Here is a 16113-nt window from a genome sequence, read left to right as displayed (position 1 = left end):
ATTGCTATGAGGTGGGATCGGGCCCAGTTCCTACACTGCAGGAATGGCATAGGGACATGGTGTATTGTAACATGCAAACTGACAACTATAACTAGTTGCTCCCTCCCACCACTAGACCGGCAAAATATTGGGACGCATACAAACAATACCTTATTGGTAAGGAAACAGGGGAACCGGAAGATGGAGAGGTGACTTGAAAAAATGTAATTATAACCAATGTTATATGCATAGGTGTATTCAATTTGACAAGTTTGATGGACAGAGGTCTAGGGGTAATGATGCACAGTTCAGCCCCATCTATTGCATGTTTTCTGCTATTGTATTTAAGTGCTAACAGTGTTTGCAACAATATAAACATACTGTAATGTTGTCAGTACCAATGTTAAAATATAAATAAAGTTAAAAAAAAAAAAAAATACAAAAAATACCCAGTAGTTTATGTGAAGCGATTTGTTTATGTTTGTTCGTTTGGTATTTGCTCTATTCTGACTGTGGAGCGGGAGCAGGGGTTGAACGGCGAGCGATAGGAGATTTCCTCCCTCCATTCATTGTGTGTGTTACTGTGCTCCACGCTCGCTTGTTCAAATTCCTTCGGGATCGGTAGCACTGACCATAGAAGTGCAAGAGAACGCTGGTGAGGCACTGGGGCTCCCTGCAGGACGTCCCTGTCTTTTGCGTATTGTTTCCAGCTTCTCTTTGAAGCCATGCGAGCGCTGGCTTTGAGAGGCTAGTCCTCTCTCGATTTCCACACAGCGAGCAAGAGGACAAGGTCCGATGCTTTTCTAGCTTCAGAGCTTGTCGGCAAGCAGCGCGTGTGTATCACACTAATTACCCCTGAGAAAGCCCGACAGGGCAGTAAAAGCGACTATGGGCACTGCCTGCGGGAATTTGGTGCAGGTGCTCCCTCCACTTTCAATTTGGGTCGTTTTGAGAGTTGTTCTGTCATTCTTTGACAGGAGTTTCTCCATATTAATACCTGCAAGGACTGCTTCCCCCCTGCTGAACTCCTTTATAACTCTATCTAGTGATATGGCGTTTTACACAGAAGAGGCCGAAGAGCCATATTAGAATCAAATGGAGGAAAGACTTGTACAAGCCCTGGGTCATCATGTGCAGGACTCTGTAAATCAAGTCCTTATAAAGGTGTTGAAGCCCTTTACTCAGCCCCTGGTGTGATTTGGGCAAAGAGAGCTGATGGGCAGACCCTCTGACACTAGGGTGATGTACACGCCGATCCCAGGTATGGGTGGGACCCAGAGGGCTTCTGTGGGACCTAGATCCTCAGCTGAAGTGTTGTCGCAGATCGCTACCTCGGTTCTCATGGTACATGAATATGAACAGGATCTCATCGAGACCCCGGGACGGTTGTCCACTCACGGGCTGGCGCACCCTGAGGAATCACAATCGTCTGCTTCACATTCCATGGATTCTGAACGGGCACAAGGTGAACCCTAAGTGTCAGGTAAGCGGAAGTGCAAATCCCACCACACTGCTGAGGAGACGGTAGTACAAATGAATCTCATTTTTGATCCAGAGAGCATTATTCATCAAAGATCCACCGAATGGGTGCCCTCTATGGAAGTTGCGCACTATGTAGGTTGAGTAAGAGCTTTGACAAGGATGTATGCAATACACCACGCTCGGAGTGTTCCCATCCTTCTCTAAGAGGCAAGGTGGCAGACACCCCGGAATTGGACCCTAGTATGGACACTTTTCTAAAGAGGTTTGCGAAGGACCCGAAGAAAGCAATGGATAGACCCTGGAGAGGATGTCAGGATAAGCTTTTGGATATTTACGAGCCTATCACAAAAATTCTGGAACTGGCTGTTCTGGCCAAAGAAGATAATACACCCTTGGACCCTGAAGCAGTCCTGGAGTGGGTGCAAAGTGCAATTTGCCTCCCCGGAAATGCTGATTGCGCCAGGTCCACAAAGCAGCGCAAGTCATTTTTTATAAGGATTGTTTCGAAATTGGTAGAATTTGCCTCTTTGGAGCCCAGTTCTCTTGCTAATGGTCTCTTGTTTGGGGACAAATGTATTAAAGATCTCAGTAAGTACGTCTCCACCTTCTCGGCCCTGGACAAAGGCCAGTCCTCCATGAAGATGTTCAGTGGCGGCCTTTTTCTATTAAGGCCGAGCGCCAGGCCGTGGTTTCTATCAGGCCTCCTCCACATACTCGCAGAGAGGCCAAGGTTCACATCAGTCCTCTTTAGGATGTTATTCCTCCTGTAGGAGAGGTCAAGGTTGTGCCCACCGAGGCGGAAATCGGAGCAACTTCAACAATCCAGACGTGGCAACAACTGGTGAGAATCATTCCCTTTTCAGAAGTGTTTCTGGGGGACAGGATAAAAGAGCATTTACAAGCTTAGGAACAAATATCTCAGGATCCCTGGGTCATACAAACAGTAATGGGTAACCAGTTAGAGTTTTATTACCCTCCCAGGCAGACGATCATTCCTTCTCCTCTACATTTTTCCCAATCAGAGAGCAGTTTCATAGACAAAATTACAGAAACGGGCGATAGTAAGCAGAGATCTGCATCCGTCAGGGTTCGTCAGCATGATCTTTCTCGTGCAAAAGGAGGAGGCTACCGCCTGGTTCTGAATGTAAAGGAGTTCAATTCCTTCATAGTCTACCGCCTTTTCAAGATAGAAGGTATTCATCTTTTAAGGGATCTGTTGCAAGAAGGGGATTGGCTGGTCCGATTAGACATCAAAGATGCTTATTTAAAGGTACCAGTTTTCACGCAGCATCGCGGATTCCTGCAGTTTTGTTGGTGAAACCTGTGGTTTGAGTTCGCAGTCCTTCCCTTCAGTCTGTCCTCTGACCCATGGTGTTTCACCAAACTTCTGCAGCACGTCGTGCAATTTCTTCGAGAGAGAGAGGCATACGCCTAATTATTTATCTAGACGATATTCTGATTATGGCCCAAACCAAAGAATTAGTTCTTGTACACCTAAATTGGACCATCCAGATCTTACAGGATGTGGGGTTTCTGATAAATTCTGACAAATCCACAAAGCTAGTTGTTGCATACTATTGCATATGGACAACATCTCAGCGGTGAGATACATCAATCGATTGGGCGGGACCAGATCCCGCGTGTTGGCGGAGATTGCCAGGGATTTTTGGCATTTTTGCCTTCAACATCAGATATCGGTGATGGCAGAGTACATTCCGGGACGCTCCAATGTGGTAGCGGATTGGAACTCTCATTTTTTGAGGGACGGCAGCGACTGGAAGCTTCAGTCAGTTTTCGTAGCTCTGACAAATCATGGGGCGGCTGTGCAAAAGACCTCTTTACATCCCAACTCAATTCTCAGCTCCCTCACTTTTTTACAGTTGGAGACCGGATCCGTTAGCCCTGGGGACGAACACTTTCCTCCAGGTCTAGGCGGACAATCTCCTGTATGCTTTTCCCCTCTTCTCCATGATTCAGAGAGTAAGTACTCTCTCAGGTTCGGAGACAGGGGGTGTAGATCATCTGGTTAACCCCTCTTCGGAGGGCTCAGTTGTGGTTCCCGGTAGCAATGTCCCTATCTTGAGCCCCTCCGATTCTTCTGCGGTTGGTCCCTTCCTTACTTCTCACCCCGGGACTCCTCCCTCATCCTCTAATAAGGCAAAGACTATTGTCCCTCATGGCGTGGAGACTTTCAGGGTACGTTGGCAAATGTCGGATGTTTAGAGAGAAGCTATCTTCTTCTCGTCCCAGTCTTGGGCACCTTACACCATTAAGAGATATGAGGCTTCCTAGAAGCGATGGTTGGGTTAGTGCGGTGAACGGAGTATTGATCCCCTGGGGCCCACATTAGCACGATTATCAATTTTTTATCAGATTTAGCAACTCAAGGTTTGGCTTATAGGAGTATCAATAATTTTAGATCGGCTCTTTCAGCAGGGTATCCTCATATTTAAGGTAAATCAGAGGGTGAGTACCCTTTAGTTTGCAAACTTTTAAGGGGCATTAGGATGATCAAACACCCTTTACCTAAATATAAGGTTTTATGGGATGTCGATATTGGGCTTCGGTTTCTACGAAATTGGCCATGTAATGAAGACTTATCACCCAAGCAACTGTCGGCCAAACTCACGATAATATTGTGAGTTATTTCATGTAGAAGGGTATCGGATGTGAGAGCCCTTGATTTAGCAGTTAGAGTGTTTACTCCTTCAGGGGTCTCCTTTTCCATTTCAAGACGCACAAAGACGGTTTCTAGATGTGTATCCTACCCAGCTTTTCCACAGCATCCTAAATTGTGTGTGGTAAAATGCCTAAAGGCGGATGAAGCTTGCACTCGTGAATTTCCCAAGGATGCTCGAGGGCAATCACTATTTCCTTAGAGACCATTTTCTCCAGTCTCATCAGCCACATTGGCTAGATGGGTCAGATGGATGTTGAAAGAAGCGGTGTAGATGTTTCCTCTTTTGGGGTGCATTCTGTGAGGGGTGCTATGGCCTCTAAGTCTTTTGGAGCTGGTCATCGTTTGGAGGACATTATGAATGCTGCAGATTGGACTTACAATAGTACATTTAAAGTATTGTATCATAAATCTATTGTGGGTGTAGCTTCCGTTGTGGTGGATCAGCTTTGAACTAGCATCATCCGAAGCCTCCGGTCCTGCCATAGAATAAAAGATTTTCTAGCTGTTTTCAATTCTGTTAAGGACACGGAGGCGAGGCTTAGCCCACCCTTGTTATTTATGCATTTAAGAAATGTTTGCTATTTATTTGGTTGTTAATGATGCTATCATTGTTTGTGATGCATATCTGATATCTTGTATCTAATCTGCTCTTCCCTCCCATTTTACATATTCAATGTGGGATATCAGCGGTGTGTTTTTTTCTCTATTAGGTTCTGATAACAAAGGTGTATGAGGATCCGGAGCTTCGTTGGACAGCAAACAGTTTGATTTCATGGCCATGTTCGTGGTTGGATTTGAAGATTCGGTTCTTATACAGGTTGTCTTGTTCTGTTACGGCAAACAAAGAGGAAGGACTAAGGAGAAGGAGACATTTATATGGACAGCAGACCGGGGATTGGTAAGGATATGGACTACTGGGAATGTTGGGTGTTGTAGTTTTTTGTTATTTAAACGTTATTGGCAGCTGTGTTCTTTCTGTAAAGCAAGAGAAAGCACAATCCTCGCCTCCGTGTCCTTAACAGAATTGAAAATTATTGACATGACAGCTATAAAGTGTTTTATTAGCTACAAAATTAACAGAGGGAAATAAAGAAAATGCATGTCTAACAGTACAAAGGTATTGCTTTGTATGCAAACTGGAAAGTAACACTGTTCTGAACTTGCCAGAGCGTGTGTACGATGTTGCCACAGTGAGTACAGCTCGACACACACAGTGTGACTGTGATCTTGCACGAGGGCGTCCTCGGAGGCCAGCACCGGGGCTATACTGTACCCCTCCGCTATACTGAACCCCTCCGCTATACTGTACCCCTCCGCTATACTGAACCCCTCCGCTATACTGAACCCCTCCGCTATACTGTACCCCTCCGCTATACTGAACCCCTCCGCTATACTGAACCCCATCCGCTATACTGTACCCCATCCGCTATACTGTACCCCTCCGCTATACTGAACCCCTCCGCTATACTGTACCCCATCCGCTATACTGTACCCCTCCGCTATACTGTACCCCATCCGCTATACTGAACCCCTCCGCTATACTGAACCCCTCCGCTATACTGAACCCCATCCGCTATACTGTACCCCTCCGCTATACTGTACCCCATCCGCTATACTGTACCCCTCCGCTATACTGAACCCCTCCGCTATACTGTACCCCTCCGCTATACTGTACCCCATCCGCTATACTGAACCCCTCCGCTCTTGAATGTATATATTTACATCGCACAATATATCAGATGCGTCTTCGCCTAAAGACTCGTCTGTGGACCTGTTTTACGAGCCACGTCGGCTCAGATCCCACTAGGGACTCCCCGGCTGCAGCGCCCCTGCGCCTCCCTCGCCCATTCTCAAAGCGCTTCAGAGCTATGTCTTGCCAAAGGAGCGGCCACGTGTTATTGTATAGCGTCCCGAAGTCACGTTCTGCCGCTTCTTCTGAGCACTATAAATAACACTTATTATTATTAGCCAAAGCAATGGCGCTGACTTCACCGACTTCGGAAAGATGAGAGGCAGACTCCACCTTCCCAGGGTTCACGCTCGTGACGTACAATGAGTTTTCAGAAGCGGCGCAGTCAGTGTGCACGTGAGCTCGGGGCTTAGACGCGCGAGAGCGGAAGACCCCGCCCCGCCCCCCTTCCTCCTTCCGGGAAGACACGCCCCCCCACCCCACCCCCGAGCACACATTCCTGGGCCCGGGAAGAGGCCCAGCCCGAGCTTCTCTCCCGGGGGCGCAGGTCGAAGGAGGGGAGGGGCACCCCCTGGAGCGGCGGGGGCGGGGTCAAGAGGCCAGGGAGCGGCAGGAAGCCGAGTCATATCCGCGGGCAAGTCAAGAGCCAGGCGGGGCCACCTGAATTATGTGGCAATGCAAGATCAAGCTATGCAATAGTATTCACTAAATCATGCAGCAATTATGCGGCGCTACAGGCCACATTCTGTGGCACTACCACTTCACTATTTTGCACGGGCAAAGGGGGGCATGGGTAAAGTACCCGTTCCTACACAATACTGCGACCAGCCAGCTCAAAAGTGACCCGTTACCATTTGCAAAGTGTCCATTCCGGCTACAAAACTTCTAATGTTGTTTGATGCTTATGTGAAAATTGTGTTGTGATATAGGCTCCTACCCATCAGTACTTTATCCCATAAAGCTCGTCTTCTATATGGTGCTTCGCAGTGCTTTTCTGCTGTTTTTATGTACTGCAAGATTATAGGCATTACTGTTAACATATATAATGGCACCCCATCTACTGGCTTCTAAAGGCTGGAAGGCAGAATTGGGCTAGCCAGGTATCAAACTTGTGACCTATGGATCACTGTTTCACTCAGCAGCGAGTGTCTAACTCCCTGTGTCACGTTGCAGCTTTGAGGTTTCTGCTAGGACAATCGTAATGCCAGGTAATCTCTTCGCACCAGTTTAGTTGCAACTCATACAAACACTTACGTACAGGGAGTGAATCAGATGAGAATCGGGCGATCCTGAGGTCAGACGTCCGGTCTACACTCTGAAAAAAGCAGCTCAGGCGCTTTAACTCACAGCTATACCACTACACTGTAAAGTTATTTCTAACTTCGTGCAAAAAACTGTATTAAGTTGAATAACATATCCAGTGAATTAAAAGTTGAGAATATTCTTAGTTCAGCGTCAACAAAGAACGTTTTACATCATTGTGGTTGCTGATTGTGTAGGTTATGTATGTATGGATGCATATGTTTTTTCTATAGCGTGAACACAGCCTAAAATGCAGCAGAATAAGGGTGGGGTACACTAAGGGTCCCTGGAGTTATGTGATAGGGGAAGACCAAACTATGCGGCAGTGTTAAGTAAATTATGCAGCAAGAAACAGCAAATTATGTGGCATTATGATGCAGATTTTGTGATAGTATTACTTCGTTATTTTGTCATTTTAAAACATGTTAACACTGTCTGGGCATTAGTTGCACCTCACTAGTATCAGTTTAACACCTACATAAAGCAATAAGCTACAGAAAGGTTACCAGCCAACCTTTGCAAAGGGGCTTCCACCGTGCGGCAACATGCATTGCTGCGTTTTTATTTGAACGGTTTGAGCAAGAAACAATATTTTTTGTTAAAATCTGCAAATTATGTGGCAGATGAGTAGGTGGCAAATGCGGAAAATCTATAATTATGCGAAAATTACTGTGGCAGCATAATTCCAGTAACCCTAGGTACACTGCTATCACAGTTACTGGTAATGGTTTTATTAAACTTGAAAGGATAAAAGGCTGAGTTGGCCCCTTTGAGATTCTAACATGTAGACTACTGATCCTGGCTTTCAGTAGGACCTCAACACATGAAAGCTACCTTTCAAGCTCCAACCATTGCTGAGGAAGGTTTATCTATAAAGAAATAAAAAATAAAACAATGTTATTTCTATCCTGAGCACATCTAACAGCAGAAACTCTCTAGTCTAGGCCCTAACAAGTCGGGACATTAGATCTTAAGCGCCAAACACTTACAGGGACCAGTGAACATGGAAAGACATGAACAGCTCTTCACGTTACAAATACCTGTAATGTTATGCACAGGGGAATGAAGGGATCTGCACAGAATTCAATATGTTTGGTCAAGTGTTATTACCAGGACGGAAACCCACTGCCTGTTGCCCACAACAACAGCAGAAGAAAGGAGCCAAACATGATAATTTAAGGGGCTTGATGCCAGTTGAGGCTGGCGACTGGGCAAACTGGCACGGTGAATAAAACAAAACTAAAATATATATATATATATATATATATATATATATATATATATTTTTAAACATATATTAATCTCACCGCCACTCTCCGGACACAGGCGCCCAGTCTGCCCTGCGCCAATCCTGACACTCTCATAGCAGCGTTATGATTGTTCGGAGCGCCCTGGCTGAGCTCTCCAAGGCAGACTGGGAGCCTGGGCCTGCTGTGCCCACCTCAGCAACACAGTGCCAGGCTGGAGAGAGCCCTGTGCCCATGTGTGTTTGGCTGGCCCGAGACAGCTGGCCAAATATACAAGGGCGCTGAGGGGAGTGCTCTGTGCACTCTCTCCTCCATGGCAGACCTAACCCCATGTCCCGCCCCTTTAAAAATAAAACGATAATAAACATTATTATCGTTTTAATTTTAAAGGTTTGCAGCTGCTGCTGGAGGGGGGTGATGCTGCTCTGCCCCTTCTCAATGCCATCATGTATCAAACACCCCACCTCCTAACCAAAAATATTAATCAGATAATCAGGGCCACGCTTCACACATTAGATCTGACCTTCATGTTACAGAAAATATGAGACACTGAAGTTAGATAGCAGTTCTGTCCCTTACAAGTTCATTCATCTCACAATACTGCTATGCTTTGGGTGACCAAGAATGTACTGGCTCAGATCGCCTACAGCAGATCTATCCCCCAAGTTACACAGAGTTTACAAGAGACAGGTTTCAAGCTGCAGACATGTATATATTAGGCTTCACATGCACTACGGGCTCAGGACTCCCACAGCAGAGCTATCCCTCAATTTACACAGATCTTATAATAGTTGGCTTTTAAACAGCACATGCATCTTCGGTTATACAAATGCTACAGGCTTAGGCCTCGCACAGCAGATCTACCTCTGGGGTAACACTATATACAAACGCTACAGGCTCAGGCCTCACACAGCAGAGCTATTCCTGGAGGTAACACTGGAGTAACTATATACAAACACTACAGGCCTCACACAGCAGAGCTATCTATCCCTGAGATAACCTTAAATACAAATGCAACAAGCTCAGGCCTCTCACAGCAGAGCTATCCCTGAGGCAAACACTACAGGCTCAGGCCTCACACAGCAGAGCTATCCCTGAGGCAAACACTACAAGCTCAGGCCTCACACAGCAGAGCTATCTCTGAGGCAAACACTACAAGCTCAGGCCTCACACAGCAGAGCTATTCCTGGAGGTAACACTGGAGTAACTATATACAAACACTACAAGCTCAGGCCACACACAGCAGAGCTATCTATCCCTGAGATAACCTTAAACACAAATGCAACAAGCTCAGGCCTCTCACAGCAGAGCTATCCCTGAGGCAAACACTACAGGCTCAGGCCTCACACAGCAGAGCTATCCCTGAGGCAAACACTACAAGCTCTGGCCTCACACAGCAGAGCTATTCCTGGAGGTAACACTGGAGTAACTATATACAAACACTACAAGCTCAGGCCACACACAGCAGAGCTATCCCTGAGGCAAACACTACAAGCTCAGGCCTCACACAGCAGAGCTATCCCTGAGTCAAACACTACAAGCTCAGGCCTCACACAGCAGAGCTATCCCTGAGTCAAACACTACAAGCTCAGGCCTCACACAGCAGAGCTATCCCTGAGTCAAACACTACAAGCTCAGGCCTCACACAGCAGAGCTATTCCTGGGGATAACACTGGAGTAACTATATACAAACACTACAAGCTCAGGCCACACACAGCAGAGCTATCTATCCCTGAGATAACCTTAAATACAAATGCTACAGGCTCAGGCCTCACACAGCAGAGCTATCTGTGAGGCAAAATTATGCTAAGGGATTGACTAAACTACATGGCAAAAAAGGAAAAAAATATGTGGCATTCTGCAGCACATTTGTATTAGGATTATTCCATTATTTTAGAGTTTTTACACAGTAAAAGTATCTGGGTAAAGGTTTCACCTCGGCAGTAGCACCACAATACAGAAATAAGCTACAAAACGTCAACCTTTGCAAAGGGCCTTCCATTGCACGGCAACACATTTCAATACATTTTTAGTAACATTTGATCCGCTTGAGCTACGAACTAATTTTGTTGCAATATACTGGTTATTCAGCAGATGATGAATTACGTACCAAATACAGAAAAGCCTTAATTATGCACAAACGCTGTGGCCTCAAAACTGCGTAATTCCAGTGCCCCGGTGTTCACATCCACCCCATGACCCTTCCCCCATTTTTCTCACCGCCCTCTCCTCTCTTCCTGTTTCCTCCCACTCTCCCATTGACTGTCTCACCAGTCACAAAACCGCCAGCCAAGAAGCAGGGTCCCTCACACGGATGGGACAGACTTTTTGTCATGTGGTCCCACATCACGCATGTAACACATGAAGCTAATGTGAGCTCTGAGCCAACAGCGTGATGGGACTTTCAGGACCCCCCCCCCCCCCCCCCATCATGTTGGTGGCCTGCACCATTCTTCCCAGAGAAAAATAGATGTTTTGACGCAATTTAAAAGTAATAAGATGTACAAAAAGACACCTTCCGCGCGAAAAGAAAACTACAAGTCCCAGAATGCAAAGTGTCATTTCCCAAACTACCAGGGCTGAGTGACGGGGGATAGTGAGCGCTTAGAGCAATTCTCCTGCTGAGGAGGCGCTGTACGGTCATCACCCGTGGCCTTGTTACAAGTACCAGAAACCAAAGTAAAACTAGATGACACTCTTGGACGAGACAACCAAACTTCATCTCCCTCACCATCTCCATGGCACTCAGGCACCCTGTTCTCATCTAGTATCCAGATCACACACCCCGACAGCAGAACAATAATGCAAAATGCGTTACTTTAATCGAGCACAACTTCAACTCCCAGAATGTAGTGATCTGGTAACTGTCCGGGCCCCACCAACATTACTGTGCCAGTGCTAGCCCAAGGGTGATGCGCGCGTCTGAACGTCCCGACACACTGAGGTTGGAACAGAAAAGCGCATCGTTGAATTTACAACATAAGCTCCACTGCAGCCGGGCGAGCGGCTGCTCGGGGGCCAAGGACAGCAGCGGCCGCCCCGGGCGCAGCTGCAAAAAATCTAATGGAAAAGTTGTGTTTTGTGAGTTTGTCCGGGTTTCTTTCCTTCCGTGTTTAACCAGTGACCCGGCGCCTCCTTCTAATAGGTGTCTGCACCCCCACGAACAAGGCTCGTTTTATGGAGATTTAAAAAAACAGTTGTTTGGCGAGTTGGAGATGTTCAGTGACTCTTCATGGATATAAACTCTTGTTAGTGGCCAAGCAGCCGCCTGGGTGCGCAGAGGGCGGTGCTGGGGGGGTCTGCGCCCCCGTGCACTGGGCAGTGCTGGTGCTCCTGGGGGGGGTCTGCGCCCCCGTGCACTGCTGGTGCTCCTGGGGGGGGGTCTGCGCCCCCGTGCACTGCTGGTGCTCCTGGGTGGGGTCTGCGCCCCCGTGCACTGGGCAGTGCTGGTGCTCCTGGGGGGGGGTCTGCGCCCCCGTGCACTGGGCAGTGCTGGTGCTCCTGGGGGGGGTCTGCGCCCCCGTGCACTGCTGGTGCTCCTGGGGGGGGGTCTGCGCCCCCGTGCACTGCTGGTGCTCCTGGGTGGGGTCTGCGCCCCCGTGCACTGGGCAGTGCTGGTGCTCCTGGGGGGGGGTCTGCGCCCCCGTGCACTGGGCAGTGCTGGTGCTCCTGGGGGGGGTCTGCGCCCCCGTGCACTGCTGGTGCTCCTGGGGGGGGGGGGTCTGCGCCCCCGTGCACTGCTGGTGCTCCTGGGGGGGGGTCTGCGCCCCCGTGCACTGGGCAGTGCTGGTGCTCCTGGGGGGGGTCTGCGCCCCCGTGCACTGCTGGTGCTCCTAGGGGGGGGGGTCTGCGCCCCCGTGCACTGCTGGTGCTCCTAGGGGGGGGTCTGCGCCCCCTGGCCCCGGGCACCGCAGTGAGCGCCGGGTAACTCACCTTTCCCTTTCCAGGAGCAGACTCCTGGGGTGGACGGACGCGCCCTGGTCGCTACAATCCGCACCTTCCTCTCCGCCTCTCCTGTCAGCTGCAGACAGGCCTCACTGCAGCACAAGCACCAGTGCAGGGGGGCCTGGTCACTGGGGAGGGGCGGGGCTCGAGCCAGTGGGCTTGGAACAGCGCGCGGGAGGAGTGGTCACTGGGGGAGGGGACTGGGATCAGTGCAAGGGGAAGGTTTGGTCACTGAGGAAGAGGGTGGGATCAGTCTAAGGGGAGGTGTGGCTACTCGGGGGGGGGGGGGGAGGGAGCTGGCGTTGGTTTGGTCACTGAGGGAGGGGGCCTGGATGGATCAGGGTGGGAGGGTGGTGGTCAATAATGGGTAGTGGTCACTAGGGCGCCACAGGGGGTAGGAGGGTGATTGGCACACGGAGTAGAGCCCAGGACTTGAGGGGTCTGACCGGGGCGCCGAGGAGGCGTGGTCCCTCAGGAAATGCACCCCGTCACTGAGAGAGGGGAGGGCTGGGTGCGGCCTCAGCAGGGGCAGGGCGGTGAAACGTGCAGCTATTTCTGGCGGGGACTGTCACGCACCCCCTTCAGAAGAACAACTGTAGAACTGGCTCACTGAGGCAATGCCCAGGGCCGAAAACCTCATTCCCAAACCACTGGTTGATCTGTTGTTACACGTCTGTTGTGGTTTTTTTGTAAAGCACTGGTAGACCTCACTTGTGCATTCATGGCAGAGACCAGTTACAGTAAGGCGCTGAGCCCCCTTTTATCAAATGCATCCTTGTGTTTTTTAGACAAAAAGCTACACTGTCCCACCCTTTACTTAATTTTCTTTATACATGTTTTCTCAATTCTACTCTATAAGGTCAATTTTAATCAAAAGAAAAGCATATTTTGGAATACATTTTCTAATCTACAATACACTTAGCGTTTAAAGATTCCAAAAATACCCATTGCTGCATAAAAACATTTTGAATATCCCCACATTATTCGCAACAAAAGCACACATTTCACAGGACACTGATAGACGTAACTCCAGTCCATGGCAAACATTGAATTGTAAACGGATTATTCTCAGACACTCCAAATCTTTCTAAATGTTCGCAAATTGTGAAACCAACACTCCACTGATCTCGAAGTGTGTCTCTGGGTGCTAGAGGTACACATGCAGAAAAGCTGCCAATTTTTGGCAAATGTCCCATTACTGCTTAAGGCTATGTAGGAAAATGCCCCTTCTGGCATGGTTACCCCCCACTTTTGCCTGATACTGATGCTGACTTGACTGGGAGTGTGCTGGGACCCTGCTAACCAGACCCCAGCACCTGTGTTCTTTCCCTAAAAATGTACCATTGTTTCCACAATTGGCACACCTCTGGCACACAGATAAGTCCCTTGTAAAAGGTCCCAGTGGTCCCAAGGGCTCTGTGGCCAGAGAGGGTCTCTAAGGGCTGCAGCTTGTATTGTGCTACCCTAAGGGACCCCTCACCTAACACATGCACAGTGCCACTGTAGCTTGTGTGTTGGTGGGGAGAAAAAGGTAAAGTAAACATGGCACCCCTCTCAGGGTGCCATGCCCACCAACCACTGCCTGTGTCATAGGTAAGCCACCCATCAAGCAGGCCTTACAGCCCTAAGGCAGGGTGCACTATACCACAGGTGAGGGCATAGCTGCATGAGCACTATGCCCCTACAGTGCCTAAGTCCATTCTTAGACATAAGTGCAGTATAGCCATATTAGGTATATAGACTGTCAGTTTGTCATCATGAACTCCACAGCTCCATGATGGCTTCACTGAAGGCTGGGAAGTTTGGCATCAAACCTCTCAGCACAAGAAACCCACACTGATGCCAGTGCTGGATTTATTGTACAATGCACCCAGAGGGCATCTTAGAGACGCCCCCTGTATTTTAACCAACCCATTAGTGTAAGGCTGACCAGTCTGTGCCAGTCTGACATTAAAAGACAGGTTAATGGCCCCATGGTCTCCGAGGCCAGAAACAAAGCCTACTCTGGCCTCCCCCTGCAGGAACTGTAACACTTGGCGGTGAACCTCAAAGGTTCAGGCCTCCTGTTACAGTGCCCCAGGGCACTCCAGCTAGTGGAGATGCCCACCCCCCAGAAAAAGCCCCACTTTTGGTGGTAAATCTGGCGGGAAAATTAGGTAAAACAAGGAGGAGTGACCACCCCAGCTAGGACCACCCTTAAGGTGTCCAGAGCTGAAGTGACCCCCTCCCTGCAGAATCCTCCATCTTGATGTGGAGGACATGGATTAATAGGGTTAGGAATGTGCCCCCCTCCCCAAAGGGAGTGGGCACAGGAAGGGTGTAGCCACCCTCAGGGATAGTAGCCATTGGCTACTGCCCACTGACCCCTGTAACACCCCTAAATCTAGGATTTCAGGGCTCCCCTGAACCTAGCTCACCAGATTCCTGGTGATCTCAACCAAAAGAAGAAAGAAGAAGGACACCTAAGCCGAACCCCCCGCAGTGAAGACTCCAGACGACAACCGACTTGGCCCCAAACCCTACTGTTTGCAGCTTCAAGGACTCTGCTACCAAAAGGCGACGCATCCTGCTGGACTAGCGACCTCTCCAAACCCCCAGAGGACTGCCTGCCCACCAGAGGAGCAAGAACTCCAGAGGACAGTGGCCCTGGCCAGAAGAAACCATCCAAAAGGACTCCAGAACTGCCCCGGATCCACAAGTCCTGCCCGCTTTGCACCCGACGCCCAGGGCCTATGTCCAGGTGGCCCACCGGTCCAGAGCAGGTCCCCAGGCGATTCCAACCTTGTGTCCACCCTGGGTTGACCCCTCTTGGCCAACACGACGACGCCTGCAGCCTAAATCCTGTTGGCCACCCTGACCACCAGAGAACTAGATAAGGATTTCCAATGCCTAAAGGTACCCCTGCACCCACAGCCCCATTTCTTTGAGGAATTCAACCACTGGTCCAGTAATGTTGAGCAGGCAGCCCTTCTCCTTGTCCAGCCTGTGGTTTCCCGGAACCAACCCCCTGGACCAAGCCTGCAGCATCCTTGTGACCCACCCGGGTCCCCTATTGAAAAGCATTGGGAGCCCGATGCTGTGTTTGCACCCTGTACCCGGCCACACCTATGCCGCTGAGGGTGTGTGTTTGGTGCTGACCCGTGGCCCCCGCGATGCTCTCCTAAACCCCCCAGGTCTGCCCCTCGAAGCCACGGGTACTTACCTGCTAGCAGATCTGCTTCAGAGTGCCCCAGTTTCCATAGGATCCCATTCTAAATCTACCTTCAACTTTGACCTCTGTACCCGGCCAGACTTGTGTTGCTGGTGGTGTAAGTTTGGAGTCATCCTTAACCCTGACCTGTGACCATCCTATCCCCCGGAGACTGGAACTGTAAATCGAGTACTTACCTCAAAACAGCACTAATACTTTTCCCCCCAAGACTGTTCTGAAAATTGCAGTGTCAACTTTTAAAAGTGAAAAGTGTTACTTGCCTGTAAATCGTTTTAGTTACGAAATCTAAACAAAGTGACTTTGATACATATGCTTGATACTTACTTGCAAATTTATTTACCTGCAACAAGATCCTTTTGGTTCTAGAAACAAAGTAGCAATATGTATATTTCCAATACAAATACATTGGCCTGGAGTTAGTCACTGAGTGTGTGCCTCATTTATTGCCTGTGTGTGTACAACAAATGCTTTGCACTGCCCTCTGATAAGCCTACTGCTCGACCACACTACACAAAAGAGAGCATTAGTATTATCTACTTTAGCCTCGGTTAAGCCTCTGGGTAACCCTGGACCCTGT

General features: G+C 49.0%; 1 protein-coding gene across 1 annotated transcript in view; it reads right to left on the bottom strand.

The window, feature by feature from the left end:
- LOC138296826 (calpain-1 catalytic subunit-like) overlaps positions 1–12451 on the bottom strand; it is a 457633-nt gene extending 445182 nt beyond the window's left edge. The window contains exon 1 of the mRNA XM_069236287.1: positions 12314–12451. The gene's annotated coding sequence lies outside the window, so the exon portion shown is untranslated. The remainder of the gene's footprint in view (positions 1–12313) is intronic.
- Between the last annotated feature and the right edge of the window lie 3662 nt (positions 12452–16113).

Source organism: Pleurodeles waltl, chromosome 5 (genome assembly GCF_031143425.1).
Source record: "Pleurodeles waltl isolate 20211129_DDA chromosome 5, aPleWal1.hap1.20221129, whole genome shotgun sequence".
Classification (NCBI taxonomy): domain Eukaryota; kingdom Metazoa; phylum Chordata; class Amphibia; order Caudata; family Salamandridae; genus Pleurodeles; species Pleurodeles waltl.
Note: the sequence above shows the minus strand (reverse complement) of the source record. Positions and strands in the feature narration are given on the sequence as shown.